At 41.5% G+C, this 22,254-nt stretch overlaps 1 long non-coding RNA gene across 9 annotated transcripts in view; it reads left to right on the top strand.

Annotated features, from left to right (window-relative positions):
• LOC110297832 overlaps positions 1–22,254 on the top strand; it is a 111,194-nt gene that overhangs the window by 44,298 nt on the left and 44,642 nt on the right. For 6 of the 9 annotated variants that reach the window (XR_003837142.1, XR_003837136.1, XR_003837141.1 and 3 more), the window contains 2 exons: positions 1,150–1,311; positions 3,157–6,172. This is a non-coding gene — a long non-coding RNA (uncharacterized LOC110297832). Of the gene's footprint in view, positions 1–1,149; positions 1,709–3,153; positions 6,173–22,254 lie in introns of those variants that run through there. The other 3 variants (XR_003837138.1, XR_003837140.1, XR_003837139.1) reach the window with 3 other exon arrangements.

Raw genomic sequence — 22,254 nt, forward strand, 5'->3', positions numbered from 1 at the left:
GTTTAATGCTTCATCATCTTGGGTCAGGTTATCCAGACGTCTACACAGAAAGGCAGAGTCTTTGCCTGAATTTCTGAGTGAATCCCTCCCTAGAAACCACACTTTGACCCAATTACCTGTCTCTAGCTTTCCCAGGACTACATTCCAATGTGGTAAGTATATACCATTTCCTTGTGTAGCCTCTCATGATTCTTTCCAATTGTTCCTTAATGCACCCCTCCCCGGCCACCTTACTGAGGCAATTTGAAGTAGAGTCATGCACAACCCCACATAATCTTGTATTTAAAAGGCATCTCAATAAATTATTAGGATTGTTTACACGCATGGTTCAAATTTACTGGCAAATGGCTTGGGCCTTGGTTTTAGGATGTAGCTGCGAGCCAGGCTCCTTCTGGGTGAAAGTCTGAAATAGGAGAGGTTGCCCTTTGCTGTCCCTCACCAGCACTTCCTCTCCCTGGTTCCTGGCCTTTCAACACCTCCCTCCTTTCCCTGCCCTGAATAACTCTGAGGGGCTGACATGCCTTTTGCACCTTCATGTGAAGACGTTTTGTGGGTCCCTTCCCAGATCTGCCCCCAACCAAGGTGAGGTGCGCAAAGAAATAAATCTTCAATGGTATAATTTTAGATGCTCCGGCAGCTGAGAGGGCAGCTATTTTTGGGCTGTAGGGCTTTCTCCTTGACCCGAGGTGACACGGTTTTGCCTGTTGCTAGAGTAGCCAGCCAGCCCTGCAGAGCGTCCTTTTAGCCGCATGCTTGCAGTTCCTGGGATGGCCTCTTCATGCCCTCTACTGAGGTCCGTGCTCATCCAGAATTTTGTGTCCTCACCTCCTGCAGGGGTAAGCGTCTGTTGACAGGAGCCGAGGTAGGCTTGTTGCAGCGTTAACACTGCAGCCCAGCCTGAGGAGGCAATATAGATGGAGCTGACCCCCTCCATGCAGAAGATGGAGGAAAACTGATGGTCCAGTTCTTGTGTGTTCCTCAGTCTCCATGGTTTATCAGTTGCTTGGCCACCGTGCTATGAGTCACCCCTACTTGGATCCAGGCAGGTCTCCAGACCTCAGTGTCTCTGCCTCACCACCTACACTGCCTGGCTGGAAGCTGTGTATTCATGATGTCTCTTCTGACCACCCTGCTTGCTGTCTTCCCCAGGCTCCTGATGCAGCTGCTATCTGCAGACCTCCTGGACTGTCAGGGGAAGGGAGTGGGAGCTCCTGCCACAGATGGGTGGAACATCGACAAGAAGGGCTAAAGGTGGCCAAAAATAACAGTGCCTTCCAGATGAGGTGACCTCAGAGCCAAGAGCATCATGGGGTAGAGTATCTTGTTCCCAGTTTTATGACCTAAAAAGTACACAGAAGATGCAAAGATACTACAGAGAGAAGGAACAAAGTCTGCAGAGAACAGGGAAAGGCGATTAGGTATCATATTTTTTTTAAATAGGATTTTGTGGTACATGACCACAAAATAAAACACAGCCTTTTATACATGTTTGAAGAGAGAGCTAGAGCTATAGATAGATAGATGATAGATAGATTAATAGATAGATGCTCAATAGATAGATGATCAATAGATAAGGAGGTAGGTATATAGATAGATGATAGACAGAACCAAACACAATAGAAGACCAAAAGGAGAAAAAGATGGAGATGATATTGCCTTCCTTTGTTTGCTATTGAAACAAACTTAATAAATCCTCATTGAGACTCAAGTATGTCTGGTCCTATTACCTTTCTGCACAACATGTCACCCTAAAACTTACTGATATAAAAACATGGCCTTCACTGTATCACAACCAGCCCTGGTACTGAGTGTCAACTGGGATGAGCTGGGTGGGGTCTCAGAGGGTTTCCTGACATGGAGGCTGGTAGGTAGTCCAGGCTGGTTCTTCATGTAGGTTGCTTACTTTTGTACTTCTGATGCTTGATGCTGGCCAGCCATTGTTGCACCATGAGATGGGGGATGCATGAGCAGGGTCATTCCATGCAGTCATTGCCATCTCATCATTATCCTTCTCGAGACTGCTCAGTGGTCAAAAAAGTGAATGTCCCAAGACAAGGTAGAAACATAATCATCCCTTTGGTGGAGCCGAGTCACATACTGGGTTGGTTCACCCCTCACAAGGTCAGCTCAGGTTCAAGAGGTGGGCCCAGCGACATGTCTCTGGAGCTTCAAAGTGGTATGACACCTGTAAACATCTTAAACCTTCTAAGATAGCAAACCGTGATGTCAGCTGGCCCAATGCCAGTCCTCTAAGAGGATCTGTTTAGTTGAAGCTATAAAAATTCAATAAAGGACTGGGAATGTAGTCCAATAGTACAGCACTTGCCCTGCATACAAGAAGCATCATCTCTGTAAAGACAGAAAGTAACCAAGGGTATGTTCAGTGGAAAGCAATAAAATATCCCCTGGCCAGGGTTATGCGACAACAGGTGAGTGTATTGAAGAAATCCACTCAAAGAGAGGATTCCTGGAAGAGCTGTGTGTTATGGTGTACACCTATAATCCCAGCAGGGTGTGGGTGGTGGTGGATGTGTGTGTGTGTGTTTGTGTGTGTGGTGAGTCTTTAAGTCTGAGGCCATATATAGCAAAACTCTCACCTAAAACAAACAAATAAATAAGTACAATAAAAACTCCCAAAGTTTGTATATGTAGAGCTCATAGACCCAAAGCCATAAGGGAGGCCTGTGACCCCTTACTACCACTGGAGAGACTTGAAGGGCCAATGGAAGGATGCTGGGACATAGTGGCTAGCATCTTGAAAATATAGGGTGGGTGTTTTGCCAGCCATGCTCAAGCCTGCGCTCTTGCTTGCAGGAACTGCCCCACCTCACCTGGCTCCTGCCAGCTCTTCTGTGTTTTGAGCCTATTACTCTGCTCTGGTTGTAAAACTCTTCCCGATCTCTGAGTGTTCTGGAGCAGAGGCTGTCCTTTTTGTGTGTGAAGGACCAGCCTTCAGTCTCTCTCCCTGCTTACCAAAGAACAGTTAGCATCTCCTGGCCCTTTCATGTCTCGTTCTTCAAGCTCGTTGCTTGCAATATCTATTTTTATTTTGCTCTCCCCCTGAGTGGCCCCTGTCTCTTGTCTTCTAGAATCCTGTCTTGTTTTCCACATGTCTCATGCTTTCCCTCTCTGCTCTGGTCTGTCCTAACCTAGCAGCTAGTGGCCTGCCAATCACAGGACATCAGTCTGCACACTGCCCAGCGTCTCCTCCAGGTTCAGCTTTGACATCGTCCTCCGGAGGGCCTACTCCAATCTCAGGACTTTCAGGTGAGGTTCTATCTTTGGTAAGCATTTCCTCCACCCAGTCACCACCGAAAGCACTTTTCATCTGGACCTTTAGTCTCTGAATGCCAACCAGCATGGAATTCACCTTTAATCCTCAAAGAAGTTGGGTTCCTTTTCTCTTAGTACAAAGCCACATATCTCCACTGTGGAGAATTTAGAACACACAGAAAAGCAACATTATATTTATATACACCATTACTACCCTTTGATGGGGGCCCCTCTCGATATGATGATTTTTATAGACAAAAACCCGCCAGCACTTAGATGAAAAAGACTTTCTTCCGTGCTACTGGCTGGCTGGTAGAACCAGTTCTATGGGACATCAGTGCCAGGCTCCAGCTGATTAGAATAGGGTTAGCTATCTGGCCCTGGGTTAGGCGTGGGTCTGTTCTTTCCTTGAGATTAATTCAGATGGTATCTGAGACTGGACCTGTGATATCTCACTGAGGTAGAATTAGTCACTGTACCTGGAAAATGAAAGCTTTGCTGGGGAAGGTGGTTTGTAGGAGAGAATGAAGGAGGCTGCGAGGCACTGAGGAAAAGTCAGAGTTAAAGGAGCAAGAATGCCTTACACCTGACCCCAGTGTTTTCAGTGACTCTTCTCAGGTGGCTTTGCATCCTGATCTTGACTCTGTCCTTGAGCAGTGTCTATGAGATCCTAATACCTCCATCTAACAATGGTTATATGGTTGCTTTTTGTAAACTCCCTTTGCAAATGAATAAGATGCTAGAATCCTTCTGTGTTTCATATGGTCATCCAGATTATAATTTTCAGTGTGGTAGGTCAAGTGCTGTGGGGGAAGGGCACTGCATTCTATGTGAGCCACTTGCTCTCTGGTGCGGAATAACACTGAGTTCACAGGCCCTTCCTCGTCTCTTTTGCTGTGTGATTCGGGTGACAGACACTCTGTATCTCAGTGTTTTCATTTGTAAAATGGTAAATCACAAGGGATCTTAAAGTTCCTAGACTTAAACTTGCCACATAGCAGAGAGTGACCTTACACTTCCGACTAACCTGCCTTCATGCTGACTTGCTGGGGTGCCCTGACGAGGTGCCATGGTTAATCATCGCAAACCGGTTCTCTGCCAACAGCTCTCCTATTTCCACCATGTTAAAGCACAACCGCAAGAATACTTTCAGAGCTGAGCACTTAGGCACTGGTAGCTCCTTGGGTTGAGTGCCCCCATGCTAAAATACTGGACCAGAGATCAGAAGCACGAAACATGCATAACTGTGGTCCAGCATCACTGTCCCTGCAGTGTGTCTGCTACCCCCGCCTTTGCCATCCTCATCTTCTGCCTTCTTTCGTGGCTTTGGAGACAGTGCATTTCCTTCCATGTGGTGTGTGCTATACTCAACTTTCAACAAAATGAAGATACTGTCACATCTGACCTGTGGGACTCTTTCAGGTGAAATTTAAAACCACTCAGATAGTCACTTCCATGAGAGGGAGGTATAGATTAGGCTCGGAGATACACAGGGCCAACGGGTTAGATTTCCAGGCTACTAACCACACTGGTTGCTTTGCATCCTTCTTGTGAAAAGTTCCAGATGGTTCTAAGGAAGTCAAATATTGACTGAATTTTGACAGTGTCTATAAACTTTTTAGATTTTGTAAAGTGTGCTGAGAAATAGGATCATTCAGAACATGAACGCATTTATTCTTTGTTGTGTCTGGAGTCACCTACGAGCCTACTACAGCCTCGTAGCTTGGAAGAACATGGGTATGGGACTTAGTGATCTGCTTTTATTTATTTGTTTAAGTTTTTTTTTTTTTTTAACAACATCTCATTATGCAGCCTGGAATTTGCCATGCATTCCAGGGTTGGTCTTGAACTCCTGGAGATCTGCCTGCCCCTGCCAATCAGTGCTGGGGCTAAGGGCATGCACCACCATTCCTGGCTTGTGGCCTACTTTTTGAGGTCCACATTGTGCTATGCACTGAGAGGAAGGACAAAACTACCCACGTGACCTTGGTCCTTAAGGGGCAGAGTGTATTGGGGAAGTAGATATATAAATAACTATAAGGGAAAGAAATCCTATCAGGATGGGGTCATGCATCTTTGAGAAAGTCCAGAATTAAGTATTTTAAGAGTCAAGGTCTACACTTTTAGTCATTCAGCTGTTACATTTTTTTATTCTGCTCAAATTGATAGAATTCTGGTTGGTCTTTTTGTTTGTTTGCTTGTTTTAATTTAATGTCCAACAATGATCAACAGGAAATCTTTAGGCAAAGATTTTTGTCTTTCAAAACATGGACATATTGGCAATATTGAGACCCAGTCTACTAGGTCGTAGACAGAGGGAATGCCAATAGCAAAGAGGAGTTGATGTTTTAGTTAATAAAGGGGTTTTCCATTGTTGTCATCTTAAACCATTGACCCTACTCCGGTCTGTTGTCTGAGGCCTTATTCCTTTCTGCTAGCTGAGTGTGAGCTGCAGCCAGAGCTTAGGGGAGAATCCCTAGTTCTCATACAAAGTGTCGGGGAAGGCTTAGTAGTTTCTGCCAGAGAGGAGGCATATAAGGTGAAGAGGAATTTGAAAAGTATGGAGTTTTTACAGAAGGACCTTCAAACAAGAGAAAAGAGACTAAGACAGCATGGATGTGTACTAGAAGACTGAGAGGTTGACAGCTAAGGATCCCTCGCAAGACCCATGCTCTACACATCTGTGTGCAGGACCTGGCAAAAGCCGGACCGACAGTGCAGGTGATGTAGGCGAGAAGATGCAGGTGTGAGGAATGGATGAAGAGACTGCCCACAGCGGTTACAGGAGAAAGCTGGAAGCGAATCCCAGCCTTTGCTAACTATGGAGCTTACAAACTCACCATTAGGATGCTGTGCTTACAGGGGCTTAAGAGAAGTTCCCAAGGCGCAAGTTGGAGCATCACTGGGACTCACTGCAGGGATGCTGGGAGAGCCGAGTGGTTAGAGGCAACTGCCGCCATGGCCACCCAAGAGAGCTGGTGGTTTTCCCCCAAGGTAGCCTCACTGCTCTTTTAGAGGAAGGTCTTGAGGAGGGAAATCCTGGCCTCATGGACCAGTGAGAGCCTTTTTCATGGAACCCTCTAGCCGCAGGGTTTTCTCCTTCTTTTAATTCTCAGGCACTTTGTGCCTGTTTGGGCCATATACCCAAACAGCTGCATGCAAAGTACTGCAACCAGTGTATTTTAAGTTCCTTAGGGGCAGGAGGAATTATGCTTTATTTACATATGTATATATATGATATATATTATATATATATATGTTTTAAATATATACATTTGTGTGTGTGTGTGTGTGTGTGTACGCGCGCGCGTGTATGTGTTATACATAGCTTTGTGGAGGCCAGTGCTTTGGTAAATGAATAAATTTCAAAATTATTTTTTTACAGATCATTCCTCCTTTGGCATGTAATTTGGAAGTTAGTAACAAGTTAAATACGCTTTCTTTCAAACTATGAAAATAATGTCCTTAAACAATCTACTTGAAGCTATCTTGAAATATAAAGAAAAGGAAGAATGGGAAGTTGTTTCGAAACAGCAAAGCCTTTAAGAGTCAATGTCACATTTATTGCTATAAAATATTTTTCTCTCTCTGTTAGACATCTGGATCCCATTACATACAGTATTGGGTACTTGAGTTCACCAGCCATTTTGCATACTAAGCAGGGTGCACACAAAATCCCCACAGACATCAACAGTACACATTTGCTCCTTGTAATTCTTACTTTACATTCACAGGCGACTCCTCTGTCACCGACTCGATGCTTACTGTTACATTTTTGAAGTTCTTTCTTCCTTCCTTACCTTTAGGACCAAACTCTGTACATATAAAAGGTAAAGAGGCTCCAAACCAGAGGGGCCTTTTGCTTTCTGTTACGTATGGCCCAACTATCTATAATCTAGTGCCGAAGTCAAGGAAACAGCTAAATCGTAAGTCTATATTTACTAGTGACGTTGACCCAGAAATGAGAAACACAATATGGAATGTTTGCTAATGAGTCATGAATTTCCTTATAATTGCTTCCACATTCAGGATAGTTCCCTTAAACCGTGTAATCTCGACATATCCTGAAACAATCCCATGTGTTGTAAATGATTTTGTTTTATTTCTTGGGTTACTGTTAAGGGCTTATTTTCTGGTTCATTTCATTTTCTTAAAGAAAACCACACACTCATGTGCTCATACACATGCAACAAGGGGAACATACATGCTCCTGTGGGTTTTTTTTTTTTTTTTTTTTTTTTTTGCCTCAGACTCCACTTATAAGACACAAAAAGAATAAAAGACTTCCTCATTATTTGGTCTGGAAATCAAAATAATCACATTGGTATAGACTATATACTAGGGCTCCCAATTCAAGCCTGTGAGAACTAAAGCCAGTGTTGAGCAATGTATCAGCCAACAGGCGTCTGTTCCTTTGCCAGGCTTCAGTATCCATAAGGGGAGAGACAGATACAACCAGCATTCAGTACAGTAATAATGGAAAATTAAATACGACTTTTAAAAACTGCTCACATTATAAAGTGATCTATTAGCATTATGTGACTGGAGCACTTAACGTGACTGATTCTAATTGCAAGACTTGGCCCATAGCACGCGTTAAAGAGCTGCAAGGGTGTAAAGGAAGGCATTTGATCTCTTTGGAGATATTTTAAAGCAGGTTTTCTTTGGAATAAAGCTTCATTCCTGCTGCACAAAAGATTGTGTGGATGGACTCTCTCAGCTCAGATGGAACCAGAGGTAATTATCGTTTCTTCTTTGATTCAGTCAATCAATAAGCCAAGTTGCAGCGGCATCTTTGCATGCATCCTCCTTTGTATCCAGAGCCCGTGGATGTCATGCCAAGGATGCATAAGCTTTTCCATGCACTGTAAGCTTTTCCAGGGAGCAGAGGGATTCTCTTAACAGGCTGTTTCCTTAAGACTGTCTTTGAGCCATGATGGTGGGTCTGGGAGATGAAACTACACTGTCACATCTTGAACTGAGCCTAATATACATTGTTCATCACAGCAGTGAGGATCCAGAGCACACACACCCTCACACTCTAGCTGTACCTACTAAGGAGTTTACAGGTTTCAGAAAAAGTTTGAAAATAGAGGTGTTCGTTCAACATTGGATGTAATTTTGTTATGATGGTTAAGTTTTGTTTTGTTTTGTTTTGTTTTTTTTTTCATCCCACTAAAGTCAGATGTTCTATTAACTGCATACCATTGGAAGCTGTAGACTTTGTGCTGAGGGCATCCCTGTTGCATGTTCATGTTTAAGTAGGTTAAGCTATGCTGAAATGTTTCCTTGATCTCCAATGCATAGGGATTTCTGGTTGGTGGTTTTCAGATCTCCCAGATAATGAAAAAAATTGCCAAACTAGACTTCCCAATTTTAAAGTGATGACCCACATAGTTATCCAAGTAGCCAACAGCAAGCTTTTGAATAATTGATTAAAAACCCCAGTGAAACAGTTAGGCTGTGGATATCAACTTTATTTTAAATGTATTATTCTTGCTGTTGTCCTGACCTGTAAACCCAGGGCCTTAGGCATTCTAAGCCAGTTTTCAACCATTCAGCTACACCCCAGTCATCAACCTTGTTTATTTAAAAGGTCTACATTTTAAAACTTGACACTATTTTGTAAAGGGCAGCAGTTGTTAGAAAGAAACTTAAAGGTGGTCAGACTTACTGTAAAATGGTTTTGGTTTGTTTGTTTTGTTTTTATGTAAAGTTTTTGTTAATTGATCCCTGTAACTTCTAATTGTGTTTTGTCTTCCAAAGCCTTGAATCTACACAAAGGAGCAGACCTGTGTGTCATTGACCTGGACTAGGAGAGCAGGCAATGAGAAGCTCATGACCATTGGCACTTTGTTAATAGAAACAACATCTTAAGGCTATGCTTGAATTGGGCAAAAATAATGCATACCGAACAAACATGAGGATCCCAGTCTGGATCCCTGGAACCCACATAGACCTGGTCACAGTATCCCATCTGTAACCTCACAGTAACCCGTGGCTCTGACAATGAAATGGGAGCTGGAGAATTCGTGGAAGCTCATGGGGAGATAGCCTGGTATACTCAGAGGTAAAAAACAAACAAAAAAACAAACCAAAAAACCAACCAGAGCCTATTTTAAATAAGGTAGGAGGTAAGGACCAACATCTAAGATCATTGTCTGACCTCCACATACATGACTTGGCACTCGTGCATGCCCCACCATACATATAAATATACATATCACACATACATAATACTCTTTTATTTACTGGTTTATTGATAGTGATGGTATGAATCCGAAGCAGGACCTTGTGCATAATGTTCCCTAGACCCAATGAACCAACATGAAGAGCATCTCTCATCAGTGAATATTGGCAGTGTGCAGGATTTTCCAGTGATGTGGTTTTATGCATCTTGTGGTGGGCTAATGAGTTAGAGTTTGTCCCATTAAGGAAGATCTTTTATGTCTTGTTATTTCAATAAACTGACCAGACTTACATCAAAGACCAACCATGGAACAGCTCCTTTGACAAACGCATGATACAGGGATGAAAATGGGGATGTTTCCTTCCAGAAACTCACAGGAACGACAGGAAGAAGCCACAGTTAAAACAGAGGGTCATGTATCATACCCACCAAATCACACCCATGAGCATCTACATGTTCTTGGACCTATGTCGGACATTAAGGGTAGACTGAGAAAATTAGATGAGGGCTACTTTTCTTTCTTCTTTGTTTCTCTTTCCCCTGCAGATTCACTGCCAAGTGAAGTGCAGGGATCAAGACTGTGAACAGGCAATGTCAACCACATACTCTGATAGGAAGCTGGGATTTTGAGTGGGTACATCATAGTCAGATCAAAGGCTGCAAGAAAGTGAGTAAGGGGCGTGCCATTTATTCAAGATGAGTGTGTAAGGATGTAGAGATTGGATTTTATAAGATCTTAGGCTCCCTCCAGTCCCATGGTTCTTAACCTGTGGGTTACGACTCCTTTTGGGGGGGGGGGCGGTCAAGGACCTTTTCACAGGAGTCACCTAAGACCATCAAAACCACAGATATTTACATCACGATTCATAACAGGAGCAAAATTGCAGTTGTGAAGTAGTAATAAAAATAGTTTTATGGTTAAGGATCATCACAATGTGAGAAACTGTATTAAAGGGTCACAGTATTGGGAAGGTTGAGGACCACTGACCTAGTCCATTTCCAAAGACCCTCTATAGCAGAAGTGAGTGTCTGTCTTTTCTCTGATGGCTTTCAGTTGCAAGGTTCAGTTTTCTGGACCTGACTCAACAGCTCTTTGATTTTTTTTTTTTTTTACCTGATGTCATATCTTTTATTTTGTGCTGACAGGCCTGGGGCTAAGTTCACACAGATGCTGGCAGGAGACAGGCTTGCTTTAGAACAGTCTTCATCTCTACCTCATCTTATTCTTCTCTACCACCAGGTCCTGGAGATCTAGTCCTGCTGGTCTGCTAATACCCCTTTAATCTTCTAGGCTGTTACCTACTTACCCAAACCTTTGTACATTCTGTTCTCATAGATGCTTTCCTCTTCAGCACACCTCCATCTCTCCTTTTACTCTTTAGACTTGTTTGTATAGATTTTCTATACAGAAGCACATGCTTATAGTAACTTTCCACCATGTGTCCCACCCACTATACTGTTACTACGATTTGTGCACAAATTATAGCATGCTATTTCACATTCACTGGTGTGAATATAGAATGTTAGTCTCTGCCATTAAATTGAAAGTTCCAAGGATAAGGCATGATGTCCATCTTTTGATTATATGTAAAAATAGATGTATTATTAGTCAGCGTTTTGTAGAGAAACATAACTGATAGGACCTATGGTCCAGCTAGTCCAACAATGGTTTCTACGAATAGAAAATCTAAAAATCCAGTAATTGTGCAGTCTATAGGACTTGGATGTCTATGCTAGTCTTTAGTATATGTTGAACTCCCAAAAAAGTAGGTTCTAGCCCATGAAGGAATGAACTTGCCAGAAAGAATGAAGGCAAACAGGGAGAGAGAGAGAGAGAGAGAGAGAGAGAGAGAGAGAGAGTCAGTCTCCTTCTTCTATGTCCTTTATGTAGGCTGCCATTAGAAGGTGTGGCCCAGATTTTATGTGGCTCTCCCCTCATCAAAATATTCCAATTTACGGTGGGTCTTCCCAGCTCAAGGAAAAGTCTCTCATAGGTGTACCCAGCCATTTGGGTTTTAGTTTATTTCATATATAGTAGAGTTGACAACCAAGGATAACCATCACAGTAGATAATCTACAGCACACTGTCAAATGAATGAATGAGAAATCTAAAGAAAGCATTAGTACTGTAAGTACTGTAAGGTTCCATCTGAGCTCAGGCAATATTTGTATACTATCCTGGCCTCATTTGTTACAGACTTATTTCTGGGGTCTTGTTCTCCACTTGTTCAGGCATCTGTAGCTTCTCTTCGGGGATCCCCGTTTATTGATTTTCTTACCCCAGTCATTTCTACTTTGGATGTATTATTCAATACATTATTATCTCAAGACCCTTCTGAAATGGAGCCAACCATTTATCGAGTGCCTGATTCTGGTTGAACCTGTGGCCATTTCCTTGCCAGGACTACTGCACAGCTGCTTTGCTAAGAGCTCTAAGCATGGCTACCTGGCACGTTGGCAGCCCTGAACATGGGAGGGTCATTGAAGCAGTCAGGACTAACATAACCTAGAAAAATACATGTGTGTTGGATTCCAGATCTAAGTCATGTCATCATGACTTCAGGAAAGGAAAAACCATTGATGGAACGAAGGAGGCTTGGAGATGAAGATGACTAAAGCAAATAGGTATTTAGGACAAGGGTAAGGAGACATCTCTGAAAGCAAGTGATCTTTGAGCTGACCTCATTGGTGACGAGGATTGAGTCACTTAGAGGGGAATATGGGACACAGGGTGCAGTGGAGGCTGGCAGAGATGTTTGGTGAAAAGACTCAGTCAGGTTTCTGCCCATACAGATTCACATTACTTGGAACATCCAGTTTATTAATTGTGGAAAGAGTTACCATCCTCATGACTCTCAAATATGGATTGTCTACATAACGGCTTTCGGCTTCCAGTTCTGCATCTGAGGCGCACCCATTCTAAGTGTCTGTTTAGAACATACCATAAGTTACCTATCTGAAATATAAGTAGATGGTAACAGTGAAACAAGGTTTGTGACTTTCCAGTTTTTATTGACGTATCCCTGTATGTGTGCAAACGTGTACAACATGTGCATGTGCACGTGTGCACATGTGTGTTCAAGTGTGTGTACTTGCACGTGTACTATGTACATCTTAACCGCACTTGTTAATATTGGCTACATATAAATTAATATCATTAGATTCATTCATCCTGAGAGCTGTACCATCCTGTCCCAGGGAGCGTCTAACTAGGAGAGAGGCATCCGAGCGTAGCAGAGAGGGCCAGGATTGTGGAGTTGCTAACCTGAGGAAAAGGCTTGCCTTTCCATTGACTAATGTGTGGCTTTGGGCAAGTCACATCACCTTTTTGATTTTCCATTTGCTATTTTTACTTTTAGATAATAACAAAATCATTAGAGACTTGCTAATGCAGACTTATAATTCCAGCTACCCAGGATACTGAGGTGGGAAGATCTGAAGTTGCACAGTAATGCTTGATCTGTCTAACAAACAACAAATCAAACAAAGGTGAACCGGGAGGGTTACCACAAACCTGAGACTATTCTGAGGAAGGACGTGAATAGCTAGGCTCTGTACATCGCCAGGCCTTGTCTAAAAAATGCATACGAAAGTAGTTAAAAAAAAAAACCCAAACAATTGCTTTAAGAACACAACAAATCTAATACTATTAAAATTGTTGAGGTCATTCCCTCATCTGTAAAAATAATTTCCTAGAAGTTCAAATAAGATTCATTTTGTATAGACAAGGATTAGATTTTTTCCCCATATAATATCACTCTAGTAAGTAATCCAGCTGGGTTAGTGCTGACTGACAAGGAACTAAAATACAGACTCACCATAAATCTAAATTACTGAGACCAAGACAATTTTTTTTCTTTTCTTCTTCATGTATTATTTTCTTGCTATCTTTGTCCTTGGGGAATATTTATTTTATTTTATCAGCATGTTTTTAGAGGTTATTTCTGGTAGGAAAGTGGCTATGTAGACCAGGCTAGTCTTTAGTTCACAGAGATCCAATTACTTCTGACCCAGTGCTGGGTCTCAAAGGTGTGTGCCATCATACCCAGCAAAGGAATGTAGGGAATGTTCTTTTCCCTTTTTAAAATCTTTATAATCTCCTCAAAAATAAAAAAGGGTCAGGAAATGAGTGCATATGAAAAAGACTCCAAATGGTGTTGGGCAAGCTCTACTGCAAGGAACTGGTTGGCTATGCTTGAAACTTCTGCCTCCTGATGTTGTCTTGCTATGAGAAACTTGGAAAAACACTTTTGGATTTTGAAAGAGACAAGAATTCTTTGGAGATGGGGTTGTATAATCCACTAAGAAAAAAATACAACTGCTCACCCAAGATTAGAGGCCTTCCCATAGCTGACTGGGAAGATGAAGGTCATAACACTTGTATCTTGCTTGCCACAGTCACTTCTTGATGCCTGGTGCCTTCATTACACTGTCTACCGGCATGGCTTTTCTGGTCTGCATTTGTTCATAGTAGTCCCCATGACCAGGTGCCACTTCTTGTCAGAATCCTGCTTTCCACAGCACCTGGGGAGTTTCCTCATCTTCTATGGTAAGCTGGTTACTTTGGAAAGTCAACTTGCCACAATTTGGAATCACCTGAAGGGAGATCACAGTTGAGGAATTATCTTAATTAAATTAGCCTGTGCCCATGTCTATGAGGAACTGCCTTGATTGTAAATTAATATGAGAAGACTTAATCCATTGTGGATGGCACCATTCCCTAGGCGAACGGGTCCTGAACTATATAGGACAGGAAAAAAATCTTGAAAGCAAACAAGCAAGCAGGCAGCATGAGTGCCTGTCCTTTGCTTTTGAGTGTAGGTATTGTGTAACTAACAGCTTTGCACTCTTGCCTTGCCTTCCTCTCGGTGATGGACTGCAACCTGGAATTGTAAGCCCCCAAAACTCTTTCCACCCCTAAGCTACTTTTTTCAATGTAGTTGTCACGGCAGCAGAAACGAAATTAGAAAAAGTCCTTCACATGGAGGTTCACGCACAGAGGTTGCTTAACTCGGGCTCAGAAAGCACACACTGTATCTTTAAGACATAGTTTACTTGTGAATCAGTAAACGTACTAGACAAAGCAGCCATTACTTATGCATTCTTGCATACCCAGCAAGGTGAAAATAATAGAATAAACATCATATACTTCATTATGATATCGGTTTACACTTCCAGGGTATACAAAAAGAGGCCATTTCATCAAGCTAATTGCCTGAAAGTAAAAGAGAGAGAACTTTGGCTATTAGTCTATTATGGGGCTTTTTTCTTAATCACAAATAGGGGCCGTGTGTCCCTGGGGGGATGTGTATTCTAATTTACAATTGAACTACAGATCAGAGCAATCAATCTTGAGGAGCACTTTCACTGTGTAATTGCTGCAACATAACAAATAATATATATATATATATATATGTATATATATATATATATATATATAGAAGCCAAAGAAAGAAAAGAAGAAGAAGAAGGCCGGAGCTCAGCTTCTGCTTGAGGTAGAGATATATCTAGGCACTGGTTCTGAGAGGGAGGGGGAGAACTGCCTTGTCCATGAATATGCAATGAGGGCTCATTAGCGGCCTAGTGTTGCCATGACGAATGGCATTATCCCCGGCCTGGTGCTGCCTAAACATGAATTTTATAAGGACTCATTTATCATGACTTGTCATGGGCTTCTGTACAGTTCTTTCTCCAGCTCATACACCTTTCCCTATTAGAGCACTAGAAATCTTTCCTTATTATTATTGTTTCCTTTTGTATTGATTTCTGGTACTTTGAAGCAAGTGTTCAAATATAGTAACATACTAATGAGAGATTTGTGACTTCAAAGTTGGAGAATTACAACTTGATTATTCTCACATCTTCGGTGTAGTTGTGGTGTAGAGAAGAGAGTTGGGGTACACTTTGGAAGGGATTGCCTAATGTGTGAACTTTTTGAAAAAAAAAAAAAAAACAACAATAAGCCTTTTTAAGTGCAACAGTTTCATACAACAGACTTTTAAAATTTAAAATGAACTAAGTTGCATGCTTTTTTTTTCCTTTTCCTGTACCTCTCAGGCTTTTTTGAAGACTTTTTTTCCCCCAAAACATTTGGAGCTATAACAACAAATTTTACCTTTAAAGTGTCTCATAGAGTTTATAGCTCTTTAATGTTTTACAAGTGTCTAAGCTTACTTCTTACCCAGAAGCATCTTTCTATAGCTGAGAGTACAGAGAGAGAGAGAGAGAGAGAAAGAGAGAGAGAGAGATGACAACTTATTAATAGCAAAATAAAAACATAGAAGCAATCTCCCATGGCAAACACCAAGAGTTTGGTTGGGTTGCTCTGCAGCCACACAACTGATACAGACAAAGACTTGAGTTTTTGCTTTTGGAAAAAGGCTGAGAGGAAGATGCATAAGTGGGGTCATCAAATTTAAGTTCACCAGTTGGCCAAGAACATGGTCACAGGCTGACAGACTCCCTGCTGTAACCAGAGACACCATGGATGTTTAGTCAATTCAGTCACCATAGAAGAGAGAGGTGCAAGACCTATCTCAGGGTCAGCTAAGCAAAGCACAGAGAAACTAAGGTGGGCTCAGGTCCGGCCTGTGACTATAGTTCATTGTCCTAAAGTATTTATGTGTAGAGAATAGTCGAGTGAGTCTTTTTAGTGTGACTTTCTCTCCTGTGCTGCCTTAGATTCTGTATTCACAGCAAGTGCTGTTTTATGCAATGAAATAAATGCTTATGTAATAAGATAGACAATGAACCAATGATAATTTTATATCGATGAAGAATCTTGGCCATCCTAAGATCTTATTCTTAAGATTCTTGAGTCAGCCTGAAGCAGACTCATGATTATCTTCTCCTTTGGGGTGGAGTGCTGGGGTGAAACCTAGAGTTTAAGGTGTGTTAGATTCAAGTGCTTCATTGCAAACCACAGTCAGCTCGATTTCCATTTCAAAGAAGAGAAACATCCACCACACTCAGAAGTAAAAGGACCAGTCAGGGTCACACAGAAAATGTAAATACCAGGTCCACTATCAAGTCTGTAGATTCTTTGTTTGTTTGTTTGTTTTTGTTTTTGTTTTTCGAGACAGGGTTTCTCTGTGCTGTCCTGGAACTCACTCTGTAGTCCAGGCTGGCCTCGAACTCAGAAATCTGCCTGCCTCTGCCTCCCGAGTTCTGGGATTAAAGGCATGCACCACCACTGCCCAGCAAGTCTGTAGATTCTTAGGTGGGTACTTCATTGTACCCAAAGTCACATAGTAGAGATCATTCTTTATGTGTTAAGGGCAGCTGTCCTTCATAATCTACAGGGGACTACTTCCAGTCACTTCATCTCTCATCTGGATATAAAGATCTGTGAATTCCCAGGTCTTTTGCATAAAAGTCTAACATTAGCATATAACTGACAGACAACCTACTGTACACACTATATGATCATTAGACTTATTATACCCATTACAATGTGAATACTAGGCAAATAATTGTTATAGTGTACTGATGAGGGACAAATGACAAGAAATAATATTTACTACACATTCAATACAACACAGGTTTTTTTTTTTTTAAAGATACTTCTCTATCCATAGTTTGTAGAATCTACAGATATAGAACCCATAGATATGAAGCGCCAAGGGAATGTTTGTTGAGATTTAGTTAGTATGTTTAATTAGTGTGTTGGGAAAGTAGCCCATTGAAAAGATGGCCATCGCTGATGTTTAAGAGCTTTTTGGTTCTCCAAAGCTAATTAGAGTACAAATAAGCTCAGGCACCCCAAGTAATATTAAGTTATCACACCAATCATGTAAATTGAATTGTCTTTCATCTTTTAAAAAAGACAGATATAGGGCCTGGAGATCTGGCTCAGCAGTTAAGGGAGCTTGTTCTTGTAGAGAACCTGTGTTTGGTTTTCAGCACCACATGGTAGCTCACAACCATCTGAAACTTTTTCCAGGGAATCTGATGCCCTCTTTGGACATCTTTGGGCATTAAGCATGCATGTAGTACATATACATAAAGGCAGGCAAAACACTCATACACACAAAGTAAATTCAATAAAAATGTAAAAATAGAGATATGCAATGTTTTCAGTATATACACTGGTGCCACCTGGGTGGTCTCCTTATGTTGTAAATCTACTGGATATTGCCTTTTTTTGTTTGTTTGTTTGTTTCCAAAGAAGTTAGCCCTGCCCCTTTCCTTTAGGTGATTGCGTAATGGGTAAAGTGCATGCCATTGATGTGTGAGGACTTGAATTTGGGTCCCCAGAACCCATGTAAATCTGGATATGGTATTTCACGCCTATAATTCCAGTGTTTTGTTGTAAGAAAGGAGGCTAAGTTAGGCAATCTAAAGAACCTCAAAGCCTCACCAGTCTGTCCTACAGAGAGAGAGTCTGTTTTCAGTGAGATGGTTCTCTGACCTCTATACACATGCTACAGCACACACATACCCACATTTCCACACATGGACATGTTCAATCTATGCACATGGACAAATATTGAAAAACGAAAGAAAGATAGCCTTGGGTTATCTCCATGAATGAATTCAGTGAAGTTTTTGGAGATGATAATTTTGTGAAGAAGGAATTAAAATATTGACAAAGGAGATTTTCTTTAAAAATCAGTTGAGACAAAACAGACCATGACACCAAGCATCTGAATAAAAAGGAGAAAATAGTTTGGAAAAAGTTTGGTGGTTTGTTTACTTGACACCATACATCTGGATCTGACAAACATCTGGATTTCAACTTTCCCCCCCCCCCACCCCACTGGGCTTCACTGGAGTGTGCAGGATTTTGAAGTGAAAGATGAAAGAACATGTTCACTATCAATATTAGTACATTTAATGATGAAACTATGAAGCTCAATTAATCTCTCGAATACTACTTACTCTATTTAGCATATCACATGATGAACAAAATCCTTTCCCAGGCAAATAAATACAGAAAGATACAGTCACTCAGTTTTAGACTAAAATTTGGCCAGGTGTGGTGGGACATAGCTTTGATGCCAGCACTTGGGAATGAGAGGCAGGTGGATCTCTGAAGCTTCGTGTACAGAGTAAGTTCCAGGACAGCCAGAGCTATACAGCAGGACCCTGTCTCAAAATGGTGCCAACAACAACACAACAACAACAACAAAAATTTGACTTAAAACATGTTTAAATCTTGACCACAGTTTGCTGACTTCAGTTTCTGTAGGCAAAAATCTTTAAAGCGCTCAACTATTTTTTTTTTCTTCCAGGGAATGCTTCTCTGTGTTTTATGAGGCTCTGTTAATTCACAATGTGTTTTGACAAAAGTAAAATTTAGTAAACACTTAGTAACATAGGAAAAACATCTAGTAATAGATGTCTCCTTTGCCAAATGAATTATCTCAGCTGATAAAAATCAGTGTAAACCTGCTCTCTTCACGGCCTTCTTCTTGCCCGCCCGAGGCTGAACCCGGAAGAGGAGGCAACTCAATTTGAACTTCAAAGAGTCCAAGTCAGTGAACAGCAACTTACATAACTGTGGATGCTTTTCTGTCTGGGAGTGTGCACTGGCACAAGCCCATCTGAAAAAGCTAGCATGAGTATTGGACATTACCTTTCTAGCTTATTCCCAATCCCATCAGTTATACTGAAAATAGGCTGCTGGCTTTTTATAGTCTTAGCTTCTCAAACTGATTAGTGCTTCCTTGAGATACTCCATTAATTGGCCACACAATCCAGGCTGTAAAGGCTGAAGCCCGAGAATATATGGAAAAATGAATGGTTGTTGCAATTTAAGGGCCTTCAAAAGATCTAATTTGATTTTTAAAAGTGATCTTGAAGATAGGAAAATTAAAGGTACTCAGAAACAAGATCTGGTTTAAAGACAATGTAGATACAAAAGCATTTTAAGGTTCTAGGAGCCTTGTGCTGAATTCTCTTTTTATTTAGCTCTTAGATTGAAATGACTGGGCCCACAATGGGAGAGAATTATATGCTGGATTTTATGGGCAGTTATTTCCTTGATCAAATCATTCCATTTTTCCCCAACTTATTTCTGAAGTGAGTTGCCATCTCTCTCTGTAGATTGTCAATCCCAGTAATCATTAGTGAGATCTTAGATTTTAATAAAATAAGTCTCTTTGCTTCTTTTGTTTTAACTATTTCATTATTGAGCCAATTCTTTCCATTCCAGCAAATGGCACATTTATTCCCACTTAGAAAAGAAAACAAACAAACAAATAAAACCCAAAAAACAGAACACCCACAAAAACAAAAATAAAACTTCTCCATTCTAATGACATCTTCAGTCATTAATGAGTTAATAAAAAAGTCTTAAAATCATCTGGGCTAGATAAGGGGGAGAAAAGAAAGCATCGTTCAGCATCAGGCTTTTGGGGCTGCCCTTCCAGATGTCATGGGTCAGTCATGTTAAGAATGTGTGCGTCCAATCGTCTGCTGATTTTTATCAGCAGGCTCTCTAGCAGGAGCTGACAAGGGCCAGTTTGGAAGTCCCGATGAATAAACAATGGCTTTTTGGATTGTTGAGGGCTGTGTAATAGAGCGAGGAGTTTATGTATACTAAAGCATGATGACACTAGCAATCAATATGCCAATTACCAGACAAGTTATTGGAGGAGGCACTCACATGTCTTCAGCCTCCTCCTGCTTTGAAGGGGCCCCTAGAAGGGAGAGTCCCTGTTCTCAGAAACAGGTGGGGTCCAGGTCTTGGAGTTCAGACCTGGATGATGAGTCACTCCAGGAGTTGAGTGAAAAGCCACAAGATTGCCTGCCCTTAGAAATTCCATCTGGGTGTGTGTGAGAGGTGGGGCTTAGGCTAGGTATTTATCCGTGTGTGTGTGTGTGTGTGTGTGTGTATGATGCAGTGTATATGTTTGTGCATGCACTTGTGCTTGTATGTGGCAGCCTGTGGTTGATGTTACACAGCTTCCTCTAGGGCAGCAGTTCTCAACCTGAGGGTTTTGACCTCCTTTAAGGGTATGAACAACTCTCCAAACTGGAAAACACAGATATTTGCATTACTATTCATAGTAGTAGCAAAATTACAGTTATGAAGTAGTAGTAAAATAATTTTATGGTTGGGAGGAATCACCTCAACATGAGGAACTGTATTAGAGGGTAAAAGCATTAGGAACATTGAGAACCCTCTCCCCCCACTGCAGCCTTCTCCCTCATTTTTTGAGACAGAGATCTCACTGGAGCTTACCTTTACAAGCACACACACACACACACACACACACACACACACACACACACACACACGAGTTCAGATCCTCATGTGGGGTTTTTTTTGCAAGAAATTTACCAACTGAGTCATTTCCCCAGTCCTGGGGTTTGGTGTGGTAATGCTTATATGACAGGTATTCGATTGTTATATAGTATATCTTCTCAGGTTTGTCCCCTAACCAGGAATGAGAGTGTCACTTGAGAGCTTATTAGAAATGCAGGACCTCAGGATCTTCTCTAAATCTACGAAAAGAGATGACAAGCCATTGCAGTACACGTGATGTCTCGAGCCCCACGGCTGTAGAATAAATAAATGTCTGCACTCTACTCATTGAACTGTCAATGGTCAAGCTCCCCAAAAGATGGCTGGTTTGTTGCTGGTACTCGACAGGATGCTAAAGATTTACGTAAAAAGTGAGGGCCAATTCCTGAGATTATCTTCAAAGTCGCTAATAGCACTCTCGCCATATGGTTAGATGTATTTGTTTTTTTTCAAAGGGGAGCTTACATATCCACATGGATCTGGAACAAACTGCTGTGTTGCTAGGGGTGCTCGTGAACATCTGATTTTCTGCTTTCACCTTCCAACTACTGGGGTTTACAGATGTGTGCTACTGTAGTCAGTCTATGGTGAGCTAGGGATAAGATACAGGTCCTTGGGCCTGTAAAGCAAGCATTCTACCAATTGAGCTACATCCCAGTTGCTAGGTTTTCGTGAATGAGCCTGATGTGAATTACTTTAATTTAAGAAAGAGAAGAATAGATTTTGTCTATTATTTAAAGTAGAGAAAGTGAGTGGATTTGTAAAACATATTTTTTAAAAAAATCTATTTGTGTGTATTTGTGTATGTGTGTGTGTGTGTGTGTGTGTGTGTGTGAAGGGGAGGTTTGCAAGCTGTGTGCCATGGTGTGCTTGTAGAGGTCAGAGGATCATTTTGGGGAGTTAGCTCTCTATTTCTACATGTGTGGGCTCCGGGATTGAACTCATGCCATCAATCTTGGTGACAAGCACCTTTACATGTTGGACCATCTCTCTGGCCTCATTAATACCTTTAATGAAGAGGAATCAGAAAGAAAAATCAACAGATATGAAGTATTTATTTGATACCTCTCTACTGTTCCTTTGGCAGTCGATGCCGTATTTGAAGGGTACAAGTCTTTGTATAGTGGAGCGTGGTCTACTGTTTCCATCACAGTACCTGCCGAACACCCAACCTGCCTTCTTGAGGGGGAGGTGAACAATCACCTACTCATGGAAGAGTTCCCGACTTCTTATATTTTGATCTAGAATTTTCCTAAAAAGTCAGCTGAGAGTGTGCTGAACTTTCATAAAAGGTGGATTAGTGTAACGTGTGTGCCCTAGGTGTTAATGTCCCACAGAGAACATTTCGAAGCAGAGTCACAAGAATTAATACAAAAAATTTTAAAAGTATTTGGGTCAAAGTGAGTTAAACAGGGTTGTTTGCATGCAGCAGTCTTTCCCAAGCCTTGAACACATTACCATGGGTTCTCTGCCAGGGAGATGGCTACCAATGGAGTTGATTATCAAAACTCCATTTTAAAAGATGGTGGCACACACCTTT

This window comes from Mus caroli, chromosome 7, assembly GCF_900094665.2.
Source record: "Mus caroli chromosome 7, CAROLI_EIJ_v1.1, whole genome shotgun sequence".
Lineage (NCBI taxonomy): Eukaryota > Metazoa > Chordata > Mammalia > Rodentia > Muridae > Mus > Mus caroli.